Genomic DNA, 15,138 nt, shown 5'->3' with positions numbered 1-15,138 from the left:
CTATTTGTTTCTCGGTACAAGGTATCTATATATACACAATGCATACCTTCGAGGTGCGAGTATAATAAAATATAAGCGCAGTCTCGAGAACAGCCGTAGCCGTGCCAAGCCCACGATATAATATATCATAGGTGCATTGCAGATGTAGGTACAACAAAAGTAAGGCGCACGAGAGCCATGTAAGTACAGCGCTCGCCCTTTTCGGTCCGCATGCGAGGGAGCGTATTATCCGCTGTGGCGCGTAGGGGCTCGTTATTATTATTATTATTATTTTGCGCTTGACCAACCAACAAATCAAGCTTAGCCGTAGCGGCTTGTCGGGGAGGAAAAATTAATAATGCCTCCCTCTAACGAGCCCCGGGCCCAACTGCTATACGCGGCCTTGCCGATACACAGCTAGTACATATAGATAATATATGAGCTGCCATGCTGTATATAATATGTTGTAACGTAGGTAGGTACGTATAGGCACACTGCAGCTGATTACCAGGGATGATTCTAAGGGACGCATATTATAAATATACGCGCACGCACGTGGGTAATACAATATACCGCATAGGACGCGGGAATTAGTTTCGCAGAAGAAGAGTGCGCGGAAAAAGCGTCCCTCGTTGCGTGTGCACTCCGCGGTGGGTATACTTACCAGAAAAATATATATTCCATAATGCGCGAGCACACGCGTACGTATAGTGTATAGTTACCTTGGTATACGCTCGTGGAATTTCACGGAGGGGTAATGCGCGGGTATACAGCATAGGCATATTATCCCGATTAGGGATTTTGTTTTTCTTAAATGCAGAATATACAATATATCATCGACATACCGCAGAGTTATCTTCTTATGCTGTCCTAATCCCCCGTGAGCTTCCGTTAACGATTTTGCACATTGTCCACTGACGTCGCGACGTGATGCCGCAGTTTTGTCGTACATTACAAATATTTCGTATGTATACTTAGGTACACCACACAATACAGCGAATACCTAATGTACTTATGGTGCAAAACACCGGCTTTTATAATCTTTCCCTCTACACCCACAAGGTAGTTTTAAGCCACGCCTCCATTTGAGGTACAAGTATTAAGTTTGTTTTTCAACAGTGACACATTCCTTGTAGTAGTAGTATTAGTAGTAGTAGTAGTAGTATGCAATAATAAACGGTAGGTACATAGAGTTGAGCCGATATAGGTGACAGCATCCGTATAGGGCTGTCGTATATACTTACGGAGTACAAATAACGTCTAGTCACAGCATCGCACGGGGCATGAGGTTGTTTTCTCGTGGGGGGTGGGGGGATCTTTCTCTCCCTCGATACTTTCGAGAGTAACAAAACGCCAAACCAGTTTTATCTCGCGCGCCCTATCGCGCAAGTATAGGTATATTATACGCTCCGCGGTAGTTGCACGCGCGCACGGGACGAGCGGGGCAAGCATCACACACACACACACACAGGGTGAAGGTGATGGTTGCGCTTTGCATTATATCCTATGCATGTAGCGAACGGTTCCCACTCTCTTTTCTTCTTTTATATATATATATATATATATATATATATATAGAGAGAGAGAGGTACGACAGCGAAAAAGAAAAAGAGAGATGCTGCTCGGGCGGACGATAACATCCCCTTCGAGGACACGACGAATCCTTCTGCCGGCTTGTCTTGATCCCCCCATACGTGCAATATCCGCGCGTCACGAGTCCCGTGTACAACATACCGTGCAGTAGGTATAGGTATTGGCCGGGTGCATGTCATGCAGCGCCACTCTTGGTGTCAAAATCATGCAACCGCGGGTACCCACATTATACGTCAACAGCATACACCGATGCACACTTTTGGTAATAATCAATTAATTAGGAAAAAATTAGTATATTTATTCATCTGATAATGGATGTAATCATAAAAACAGGCTTTAGGAATATCGCACGCTCGATTTGTTTTAACTCTGAAGCTTTAAAAAGAGGTAAACAGTTGGTTAAAAGTAGTCATGTGTGCGATGTTACAGAATTTCAAAGTGATGGAGTTAGCAATTTGACAAGTGCCGTCGTAATAAGGCAGACCTTGGTAACTTCAGCTCCGTACAAAGTTAACCTGCATGTACGTTTTATTCAAATTATTTTGAAAATTGTCCAAGTTGCAATGCACATGAAAATTACCTTTATTTACAGTTAGATAATCACCGAAATTTGTGTAATTTTACTCCATCTGTCTTTGCGCTTCTGTCACACTGAACAACACAGCACTTTCTTACACCCATATTTCATAAACGTTTTAATTATAGAAATCATAATGATCATGTCTTATTTCACGTAACTATCTTTTCCGCCTTCTAACCTCAAAATAGCACCTTTGCTGCTTGATTTTGGGTTCTCAGGCGGAAAAATAGTACATGGAACTCGTTCGAACAGGCTTCTGTACGAACCTCGTTACGGCCCTCGCCTTCAGCGCGTGCCATAAACCTCTCGGTTCGTAAATTGAAGCCTTCGCAAACTCGTACGCAATATACTATTCTTTTAGCCGTCTGCTTCCAAGTGTGTGCTCTGGATCGAAAACTAACGAGACTTTATTTAATGTATTGTTACATTCAAACGTTTTACAACCATTCTTGGCACCACATAGTTCATTACAATTGTGCAACTGCAATTTCATAATGTTGATACTATTTATGCATACGTGATGATAACATCTGTAAATTTGACGAAATGCTGTTATTCTTTTCTTCATTAAGCAAAAATGACGGTCATTTGGTACCCCAGGTTTCCTGTTTTCGCCACTACGCACGCTGGCGTCGACTCATCTATCCCCTCCCATCACTTGCACCCGGCCAATAAGGTATTAGGTACGACATGGTACACCCACGTTACGTATATCGGAGAGGGATGTCGCGGTCACGAAACAAAACTTGTGCTCCTCCTCTCTCCTCTACACCAACTATTTACCCCGAGCTATACATATATATGTATATCTATATATACTACCTTGTACAAATAGAGGAGAGAAAGAAAGAGCCCATTATCTCACTCCTGGCGTTCGGATGCACATTTATGCATGCGGTGATGCATACATATACATATATTTACGTGGAGCAATGATGGTTATATATACATTTGCTGTGCCGTAACAGTTGCCTCACAGCTCTTACGCCATGTATGCCGGCTCTTGAGCTTGACTTTCCCCTCTGACGTTTTGTCATGTCGCGTCTTTTTTGCTTATTGTTACGCCTTTCGATTGATTAGATTTTGCCCCCCCCTCCTCCTCCAGGGCTCATCCGAGATTTCTCCGAGCGATAGCGTCTGCGCTGCAAAGTGGCTTCCGACGCGACGTGCTCCGGTAATTGGAGCGTAATGGTTTTTGAAATTTCATCTTCCTAATCCTCGACTTCCGTGAGTTACAGTGTCTTTTACCGTCGGACGCAAAAGTACTTGCATCTGATTTTTCAAGAGCGGAGAGTCACGTTTCGAATTTGAATGGCTGCACGGAAGGAATTTCTCGTCTCCGATGTTTATCTCTCGCCCGAGAAATCCCAAAAGGGGCTGGAAAACCATTTTCAATTTACTAGTTGTACTATACACGATTAATTTGGTAAATGCAAAACATATTATGTTGAATTCGAGCAGCTTCAGATCACGCCTGGCCCTCTACATAACATCAAGTAGAAAAAAGTAAATTTGGTATACTTGACAGGTAAAAAAAAAAAAAAAAAGAAAAAAAAAAAAAAGAAAAAAAAAAAAGAAAAATATATACCCAAGGCAAAGTATTACTGCGAGTATCGGATTGCATGGGTATACATTGAGTCAACAGCAGAAACGAGCCGGCTCGCCGTATAGTTAATCGTCCCGAAGACACACACCGTCTCGACTCGAGATAAATGTTTAGCGAGATGTTACCGAGAAGCATTATTATGTATTGTAGGTACTCCCAGTACTGAAATCGACGTCGTTCAATTACACCGATTTCTCCCGAGTTTACGCTCAACCGGGCAAACATCAGCCGCAGTTACGACTCCCGGGTATAAGCTTCTCGGAGGCAGAGGCATTCCGGGCTCTCTCGACAAAGACGGCGCGCTACATGTACCACAGTCCCGCGATATTCCCAGAACTCGTTTTCATTTTCATTTGCAAGTAAGAGCCCGTGCTCCCAAGGCCTCTGTGTCTATATAGTACGGAGCGGGGGAGTTGCGAAAATTCTAATCCACAGCTGTGCAGTATCATCCCTTGTCTTTTCAATAGTCTCCACGTGTGCCGTGCATCAACGACGAAAAATAATTATCCCACCCCCACCCCTCTGGCGTGCAGCTCTCCGTGGATTCTAGATTATATATATACAGCTCTCGTAAAGCCGCGCTCTCGCGTGTCACACCCAAGTAACGTTTTTCCGTCCTCTACTCGCATCAATCCCAATAAACTCAGAGCGGCTGCCAATGAGCGATGCTGTACCTGCATGCGCCATCAGGCCACAGCACCGTAAATTGCCTCTAATGAGCCGAGAAGGAGCGAAAAGCGCGTGGACGGGAAAAGTCCATATAAACGATCGAATGAATATGACACGTGGTCTATATTCCCAGTTGGGAGTTTTTTTTTTTTTTTTTTTTTTTTTCCATCCAGGATGGACTCTTTCCTCCCTAACTTTGAGCAATCAAGAGATATTCTCCTCGCGCAGCCTTGGCATTTAACGTCCAAGGGATGTTCCCGGTACACAGAGGAGGAGGAGAAAAAGAGAGCAAACGGCTCAGGGGTCATCCACTTCCACCGATCGCCATCTCCCGATAAAATTTCTCCCTTCCTCCTCGAGATCGCGATACCGAGCCTCTGATGCACGCTACCTCATACACACACATATATATGTATATGGATCGGGGGGGGGGGGAAGAGCTAATGCTTACACACACACACACGTATCGAGGGCTACCGTAACCATGCAGATTTATGTTTTCTCCTGGGCTGAGCGAATGGGGCGTGTTTGCAATTCTTCCCCTTCGCGTCCTTTGGTCTTTCATGTGACCGACGCTGCCGCGGGAGCCATACATCGTGCGGCTCTCGCGGGGCGGCAAGTAAGTATACATAGATGTAAAATCCGCGTTTTTGGTCCATCCAAGCGCACTGACGAGGATTCGTGCTGGTTGTTTCGCTCGTTAAATATGTGCGTATACATATATATCACGGCGTAGGTTACGTATATAGGTGCGTATGTATACGCGAAACAGTAGTTGCCGAGAGAAAGATACAAAGATCTCGCTGTTAAATCATAAATTTACATATGTATATAGGTGTACGTACCCTGTGTAACACACGAGGTTCTCCGACCTTAATTGCCCCTACGTAACGGGGCACGTGTGCGCAACGAGACACACACACACACAAGTACAAACAAGAGTTAAACATTATATTTATATAGTTGTCATTGTTATTATGATTTTCTTGTTTAACGGTAGTGTTAATTCTTTCCTTCCCTCCAGTAGTACCGGCAACCGTAGGTATAGGTAGTACAGGCACGGGCTTTTTCATTCGTTTATCGCCGATATAAATCGCGAACGCGCAATTACGCGGAAAAGCAATGCTATATAATATATATATATATACGCTCCCGAGCGGAGGGCGCGCTAAATCATCGCTTCGTTTCGTTTTTGTGCTTCTTCTTCTTCTAGACCAAGTGTACCGAGTATACCCGTCTCTCCTCTCGGATAGATGTATCTCGAGAACCAGATCTGTAAGCATACCCGCGGCCCTCGCTTGCAAGTTGCGCGTACGTATATAGGTACCAGCATCGGATGGACCGATCGAGGCCGCCTGAAAGGGCGCATCTTCGATGTCGGTGCCGATAGTTATTAATAAAGCATTGTGAACGAGATAATTATCACGGGACGTGGCACGTGCACCATATCTCGGCTGTCATCTCGATGGGGTGAAAAATAGCCCCGAGCGAGCGTGTTTTATCGGCCACACACATATATATACATAGGAGCTGCGCTTTTTTACTTTTTCTCACTCGTATACACACACCCTTATATACATGTATGTATATACATGGGTATATATAGTAGTCCACCGCCATTGGAATGCACCGGCTTCTATCCGCGTATCTATCCATCCGTGGGCTCCTTCGCGGCCATTATCGAGAGCAGCTTGAATATTTGAATATTTATGCGGGCCGATGTGCATCTCGCGCTCGACACTGGCTGTACACATAGGGGATATATGCCCCCCTGATACGGTGTACTTTTATATACGTAAAAGTCGAGGGAAAACGAGGTCGATTACGATCTTTCTCGGAAGTTGGAATACTCACGGGTCTGCACGGGATATATATATATATGTATTTATACACATAGGACGCTGTTGGTCCGGGAACTACCTGTACGAGACGTAAGTATGGGCCCTATACGAGAGAGAGAGAGGTGAGCCAGTCGAGAGAAAACTGCGTCGTGATCCCCGCATGTATATTTATACAGGGAGGAATTTGCCTGGTCATGCTGTTGGTGTAAGTATACCATTGTACCCAACATGTATACACATACATTTTTTGTTCCCCTCCATACACCCAAGTTTACGGTCTTTGCAAATTCAAGAACCACGTAAATGCGCCCCGAGGAATTTTACGGAAGCAGAGGAGCTTGAACAGCACAAAAGTATAGCTTTCCACTCGATTCATTGGCCAAATGAAAAGTGTGCAGAAACGAAGGGAGCTGCTGTGTTGTGATACATTTACGGGTATAGCAGCTGTGGCCCATCACGCAAATCACTCACAATGCGGGGGGGCCGTTAATTCACGCGCGCACGTCCGTCCATCAACGGACCCTTTACCCACGGCCGATTGATACGGGAGATTGTACCTCATACAGAGGCCGGGGCTGCCTTCGTTTACCCCATTCACTTTCGTCTCTGATCAAGTTACCTGTATACCCGCGGGAGAAGGAAAAGCGCATGTCGTTTGTTATACAAAAGGAGGCACGAGTATATGTGCCCTGTAGTGGCCGCGGGTGAGTCGGTGAATTTTGCGGAAACAATGGGGCCCACGGGAGGACAATGTACAAAGTAACGGAATAAGCGCAACAAGAGAATAAACGAAAATGGATTTCGCGAGTGGTCCTCCGCGGGGAGCCGACACTGTACCTATACGTTCGATCACGATGAGTCGTAAGTAACGCTGCCTCTCCCCACTGCATATCCGTATTCCCTCCTTGAATCGCGGGATCAATCGTGTGCCGCCGACTTTGGCTCACCATCATCATCATGGGCCGCGTGCAAGTGAACACCCATCGACTCGTTGTACACCCCCTATGGGAATTATTCAAATCTCACCTCCCTTTTTTTTTTTTCTCTTTGCAGTAGCTGATCTGCTATTATATTGCTTATCCCCGTGTTTGTACAATACAAGCAACTTCGCGGCCATTCGACCGCGGAAATTTTTCCGCAACATCTCGGGCGTTATTATTTCCCCATTACGTATACAATATTATCCTCTGCTGACGAGATCTGATCCAGAGATTAGATACAGTGCATCTACATACCTTATATGCAGTGTTACCCCGGCTCGGGTCGTACATCAAGATTCGCGCCACATGACTTACGAGCACCCCCCCACCATATACGTTTTACCGGTAGAATATTCATCGCTTCGGTGCTGCGGTACAATGTAATATATTACGCAGACGTACATGCATCTTCTGCAATATGACTCGTACGGGTATAATATATGTACGGCGATTTTCACGGGGTTGTAATATATCACGCAGTCGCTTCTCACGATTAAATAACTCTGGTGCAAATGAGTGACACCCCCGAACGCCACCAATCACCCATCGTTATCCTAATGCGCGTTTATTATTTTGTTTCAATCGCACGGGAGCTGCTTATTCGCCCTCGTCTCGCAGAGTTGCAGCGCTCCCGCGGGAGAGCGAAAGACAAACGACCGGTCGTTCCGGGGCATATTGTAAATTAATATATCTGCAAGTCCCCCCTTCGGGCCATATAGCAGATTCAGCTCCGCTGAGAAAATTTGTCCATCCCGTTAGATCGAGAATGAGAGCGCCCGCATAATTTTCCGTGCACGCGTGTATAAATGTATATGCTTTGCTTCTGGGCCCCATGTAAATTGCAAATAAACGTGTGCGCATGCGATTCCGGCGCTTTCGCGGTAGCGAGGGAGGATGCATATGTATACTACACTCGTCGATCGGACGAGGGGATATTCATCAGCATCGCCGATCGCTTACATAAAATGTGCGCACGACTCGATAAATCTCTCGGGGGTAATTAGACTGGACGTCCCGCCAAAATAGATCGAAGCGGCCATACATATATGTATATGTATTTACCTACTCCCCCCCCCCTCGTTTCGAGTGCGTCGACCTCTGGCTTCGAGGCATATTGTGCATTGCAGTGTATAATACACGCGTTTATTTATTTATTTATTTATTAGTGCTTTTCTTAATAATTTTAACGCAAGGCAGTATAAGAATATAATTTAGCAGCTCGTTGACCGAGTAAACTTTTCGCTCGTTGGTTCTCGTGGATCAAAGATAAACTGCGTGTATGGTATGAAGACTCGCTGCATAAGTTATTGAGAAAAAAAAGAAAAAAAATTAAACTTCCTCGCTTGTTGATTTCCTCGTTAATATATGGTTACATGACGTTGTAGGGAAAAAGAACAAACAAACGAGGCTTGCAGTTTTTCCTAATAATTGCTCGGAAGATCACAACACAAAAGTAGAAAAACAAATAAAAGAAAAAAAAAAGGGTTTTGCGTTGCAATGGCATTGGGGCTCGATGAAGGAGGCATGTAGCCCCCTCGGAGGAATTCCCTCTGCTTAAATCATCAACGAGGCTTAATCAACGAGTTTTATCCATTAGACATTCAAATATTCCTCGAGTGTATGGGCACGAACATGACTGTCAGGCTGCAGCTGCGATCCCAAGCTCGTAAAGGAAAGGCCTTCTGTTGCGAAAAGGTAAAAAAAAAAAAAACCCAAGGATAAGCCGCGGAGGGAATAAGGAAAAAGAAAACAAATAGGAGACTCGACGAGGAGTCCTAAAAATTTTTTTCTCCCCGACGACCGCAGCATCCGGACAATAGCCGTTTAATCGCCCGAGACGAGGAAAAGGCAAAGACCGGCGGTGGAGGGGGGGGGGGAGCACACATACACACGCAGGTCTTTGCTTCGAAGTTTAGTGACTGCAGCATCGGTGGAGGCGCTCTGCACGTTTTCGCTATTTTACCCGGAATCGCGCGTACATTTGCCTCGTCGACAGCATCCCCCCCCCCCTGCACAGTACACGCGGCCAATTAGCATTTCTCATGAATTTCAAATACATTATTTTCTGAATCTACACCCCCGATGAAAATCAGAAAAAAAACTTTGGTAATAATAAAAAATTCTTCATTTTCGCACTTGGTGCCAAATTGTTAAAAAAAGTTATCCACGCCTCCGATACATAATCCCGAAAATAAAATGAAATTAACAAAAATACCATACACGCGTATACCAATGTTCTCTCCAGCGCAAGGGAAGGCTGTTTATGTATTTGTGACGTCACCAAGGTCTTGGCCAATAAAAATCAGGGATCTAGATTGAGAAAAATCACGGGAAACGCTTCCTCGTTGTGCATAGGCATGCAGCCGGTCGTGGCGTAAAGATTAGCTCGCGAAGGTATAACAAGCGGAAGCCAACATAGTCCTCCCTTGGATGCAAGACCCAGCCTTGCTCCGTGCCGATGTTTCCCGATTTTTCCCAACCGGATTCGCCGCTGGTTTTTTACCCGTCCTCCCGCACGAGTGCAAAGTAACACAACGCCGGCGATGCCGGGGGATGTCCAACTCCCTCACCCCTCGCACTTTATATGTAGCGGAGAGTAGTTCCTCGAGGAGACCGTGACGCTACGCGGGCTGTACAACCACAGCGAGAGTAACCCTCCGTATATAAGAATCGCAAGGGCGCGCGCTGCTCATTTGAAACAATGCCACGAGATGGGGATCACTTATCGGCGCACGGATAAGCCAAGTAGGGGCGAACTATACGTATTTAAGCCTCGGGTAAGCGATATAGATGTACATACGCGCGAGCGGAAAAATGCCCCCACTCGGTTTCTGGGGAACGAAGCGGGAGTTAAGTAACAATCACTACGGCTCCAGGTCATCCCCTATATTTGCCGTGGGTGTTTAATTATATATTATACATGGGGTCTCTATCGTTTGCCGAAGCCTCTTCACGCATATAAATAAGGTACGCCGCGTATGGGTACACATACACATGTATAAATAAGCGCCGACCGACAGGTTGCATATACATGAGGGGCCCTTGGCCTCGTGCGCGCTCTCCCTTTTTTTTTTCCCTCTCGTATACATACACCCTGTGTATATTACATACTTCAGGGATTGATGGAGATAGCGAGCGAAGCTCCGTGTATACATGCATATAAATGTGTATGTTTGCATGTGCACCGCAGTCCTCTCGTGCGTATGGAGAAATCATCATCGTCGTCGGAGCATTAAATTCACGCGGTGCAAGTACTTACGGTGGTGCGCTGGATGATCTTTCGGTGCGATCGGCTTGTTCTCGCGCCAGCGCCTTACTGCACTCGTTCCCTTCGGGATCAAGCATCAGCGCTTTCGCTCTCTTCATGCACCCACTTACCATCACAACTATACAGGTATGCATAATATATATACAAACAACGTATACATGTAAGCCAAGATAATATATCGAAGTGGTGATGGCAGCGCGAGCTTACATATTTATATATATATGTGTGTAGCCCTTCGTTGGCTCTCAAGGCCGTCTTTTAATAGAAAATAACCCACGAGGGGAGCTTCGCAGCGGAAAAGGGCGGCATCAGAGCCGAACGACTAATGCATGTATATACCCCCTATATACCTGTATCCTCTTCTCCTTCTTCTCGTGCAGCCGCGTGACCGTCCCTTAATCATTCCACTTGTTGCGATTTATGCGTCAATAAATCAGCTACTCCCTCCAACTCTCGGCAGTGTGCATCCCATACACATGATGCCCACCGCTCCCGCCACGACTCGATCGTCTCCTGCTGTACCTCATGTGTGTAGCCGATCCACGTACCTATATTTCCCCGTGGCTCCCGGTGTGCCGATATATGGGTCGGTGAAAACGCTCCTCGAGAGAGAAAGTCTCGGTGCACGCACGCATGCTTTGTTTTTCTTTTTTCTCCTCCCCCTTGCTTCATTTTATTTTATTTCCCCGCTTAAAAGCGCAGTGTGTTCCTCCCCCCCTCCCCCTACGGTGATTTATCGCATCGGAGTAGGTGGGTACACGCCAAAACAAAACCAACGGCCACCGATCGACCGCCCTCCCATGTATGCGTATTATTGCGCATCCTAAGTTATGTGCAATCGTTACACCGGCAAAGAGCTTTAAACCCGTCGTGGCGCTGTCGATCAACCCCCTCCACTGTACGCAAACAGCCCCCGAGACCGATGACAGGAGAGGGGGACATCGTATTATAATACCTCAACAATATTCCTGCCCCCCCCCCTTTTTTTTTCTTTGCAAATCCAACACAAGAAGTATGGAAAAAAAAAAAAAAAAAAAAAAAAAATGAAATAAAAGGTTGTAAGCATCAGCCATCATCGTATTACATGCGCAACCTGTGATAACAAACTCTGCTACTCTGCACCACCCCCCGGCTCTCGTTTGTCGCGTCATTTGCAATTCAACAACAAAAGGGGGGGTTGCCGCGATATTTTGTTGTTCGCATACCTATACATATATGCGTATACGTAATCGTATGTGCAGCAAAATTACTCCATTAGGTTTTCCAAAGAAACGCGCGCTTTGCGCTATCAGCCTGGGAATCTGAGCCATACCTGATGTATACCGCGAATCTGTCCAAAGGGCGTGCAACACGTAACCGGAACCAGCAACGTCCAATTACCTGCGCACACCCCGCGACTACATAATATTACGATGTATATGTACAATAACATTACGTCGGGAAAATCAGCCGTGGAAAGGTTCCCTGGGATGAAAAGGGAAAAGAGAGAAAAAGAGCCCATCAGGTCTAAACAATGGGTGTACGTGTTCGGGTGTAAGGAGGGAATTCTAGCGCCGGAGCATCGGGTGATTTATCCGAAGCGCGCGCCGGCCGATTACTCGCGCAATATATACCTTGTATCCTTGGATTCTACCACACTACTTTTTTTTCATACGCTTTTTGTAATTTAGTAAATTATCAACTTGTTGTAATTCGTTGCATAAACTTATTTAAATCTGTACTTTTACAAATCATGTTGTACATTTCAAATGTATTATTATCAGAGAGCCAGACATGGCATATAGCCACAAGGCCTCAATAAAGTGCAATCTAAATCTATATAATTATACTGCGCCCATAGTAGAGACGACGAGTATTAGGTATATATTGGATAGGGGAGCTGCCGCTGCGCCTCGGACACGGACGCACGCTCTGTAATCATCCGCCAGGCGCTCGTGTATACATATATTATATACACCTCGGAAGATGGGCTTTGTCATTTCTGCATGCGCTTCCTGGAGAGACGGAAACCATTATTTTGGTGTCCGTGTGGGTGCGCGGCTATCCCCGGTGCCATTTTCCTATCGTGCACAAAAGGGATGCGGCGGATTGCACGAATCGCTATTAATAAAGAACCAAGTGGGGGACGATCGTCTTTTTTGTTTTTCCCTTTGCAAGACCCCAGTTGGCCTTTTCGCGATCGTGACGCCGTTGGCGGATGACCAATGTTTTATTACCTTTTCGTTACTTGTGATTTTGATTAAGATTCCGTCTGCGGATACTATACAGGTACACCAGGGTAGACGAACATTATATTTATTATCACCGTATGCATATATACACAGACACGTAGTGCTCAACCGTACATCTACATTTAATATTGGTTGGGGATAAAAAAATACAAAGACGCGGAATGCACACCCGTTCTTGCCTCTGTACGACTCATCCTCGACTCGCTCAATTAAAAAAAAAAACAAATTATTCCTCTATGCACACAAAGGGTACTATTTTGTTAGCGCTGATCGGCAATCGATACCTGATCCATCCACAACAAACGGAGTTTCGCCGATTGGAGCCACTAAAATAGTTATCCCAGCGCTCGGGGGGGATGAAACGATGCACAAGACTATATTATATATAATGCACGGCGAGGATCCATCCTGATGGCGGGAGAGCACACACGGCAATATATATGTATCCCCGGCTACATGGTTTTGCCGAGCGGAGGTTCTATAATTAAACCCGCGCGTCGGGATTCCTTGGGCCCGCAAAAGAGAGCCACCGTCCGTGCGCTCCAGCGACTTCCTCCGCACGAGCGAGCGGATAATCTCTAATTGCGAAAGAGAGGAGTGGATGTCCAAGTGACGCAAAGGGGGGGGGATAAAAGCGAGTTATTGTACACGTCGATGCACCGGTTAGCGGCGCGAAGTACACGTTATTACAGGACTAGGTGCGCGCGCTCGGTATACAGTTATGGATTTTTCGCGAAAAAGGTATAGACGAGGAGCGGCGGTATATGAGGGGAAAAAGAAAGACTCGAGTGACGTTTGATAGCGCAGCTCGAGATTGCTGTTACGTGCCGAACGCGATGTTGTTTGGATGTTGTTTTTCCCGTCCGCCGCTCATAGCACATCCAATTCATTTTCGCCTCTTTTTTTTTTTTTTTTTCTTTTTTTTCTTCATTTGCAGCCTCCCTCCCCTCCGTGGCGTTAGTACCGTTTCTCGCCGCTTGGACGGATTAAAATTAAAATTCGACGCACGCCGGAGGAGTCGCGGGTACCGTAAGCACACGGCAAAATAGTTTACGAGATTGCCGGCGAGCCTCTCTCTCCCCCGCTTTCTCGTACACATCCGTCCCCCTCGCGCATTTTCCCGGGATACAGCTAAATGCCCACGTAAGTGCATCCCGGCGCTCTAATTTGACGATGTATACGGACGTTCCTCAATTATCTATACATCTGGAGATTATGAACCCCCTCGTCCTTCCGCTCCGTACAATTGCTGTGCATCTCCTCCCCCTCGAGATATTAATCTCGTCGGCGCTTGACAAAAGAGATAATATTTTTATGTCCTCCGCTGATGGCATTTATCGCAGCCCCTCCACGGTCCATTGGATTTACGGTTAGTTGAGTCATGCCGCGGATTGTACGCGTTTGGTAAAAATGAGCCGCGTGTAACAGCCATCGTTATATAAATCGCAGAAGCGTCGCCTCGATCCGTTGTTGCTCGCTGATACCCCTATCCTGGTGTATACCCGCTCGCTCCGTGCCACCCCTTTTCCGAGTCGTCCTCCCTGTTCCGTATTTTTCTCGTTTCCCTATATAAATTTCTATTTTTTTTATTTCGAATAACAAGTAAACAAACAAAAAAAATAAAAATAAAAAAACAACCAAGTGAAGCAAGGCGATTGGATGGAAATGAAAAAGCGACCAGACACTTGCTCCGACAGAGAACACCGAGCAGATTGTCCCTCCGTTCCAAAAGAACCACAGCAGCAGAGTCGGAGCTAAAAGTAGAGCACGTAATCGAGATGGGAATGAAAAAAAAAAAAAAAAAAAAAAAAAAAAAGAAAAAGTAAAACAATGGGTGATGCTGCTCGATGGGGCTCCCCCTTTGAAAAATAAACCGAAGAAGAGCTACCGCACTCGGTGGAGAAGGAGCGACCCAAATATTTCGGGCGAAAAGAAAAAGGAGAGCGGGGGAAGAAAGAAGGCGAGGAGGAAGTAGCATCAGGTAAGGAGGAAAAAAAAAAGTGCAAAAGAATAAGGAACTCGGGTAACCCCGCGCGGAGTGACTACCATACAATACAACTATGCCCACTCTCTCTCTATACAAACGTAACGGGACCGAGCGCGGGTGAAGGATTCATATATATATACACGTGTACACCTTGGCTTGTATTACATATATATACTTAAGTATTCGCAACAGTGAGCACAGGCAGCAGTAGCGCAACAAACCTACCCATCGTCCTCTCGGTGTAAGGCTTCCCCGACCCTACTCTTTGGTGGGCCAAGTGTAAAAAAAAAAAAAAAAAAAAAGGTGAAAGAACTGCTGTAGGTATCGGGATCGTAAGCGAGAAGTGGACGAGGTGATTAATTGTCCCGCGAATTCGGCTACGTAGCGGTGAATCCCCGTTAACC

Source organism: Copidosoma floridanum, unplaced genomic scaffold (assembly GCF_036245765.1).
Source record: "Copidosoma floridanum isolate Cflo_tuat_1 unplaced genomic scaffold, Cflo_Japanese_pri ptg000019l, whole genome shotgun sequence".
Taxonomy (NCBI): Eukaryota; Metazoa; Arthropoda; class Insecta; order Hymenoptera; family Encyrtidae; genus Copidosoma; species Copidosoma floridanum.
The sequence above is the reverse complement of the archived record's forward strand: the minus strand, read 5'-3'. Positions refer to the sequence as shown.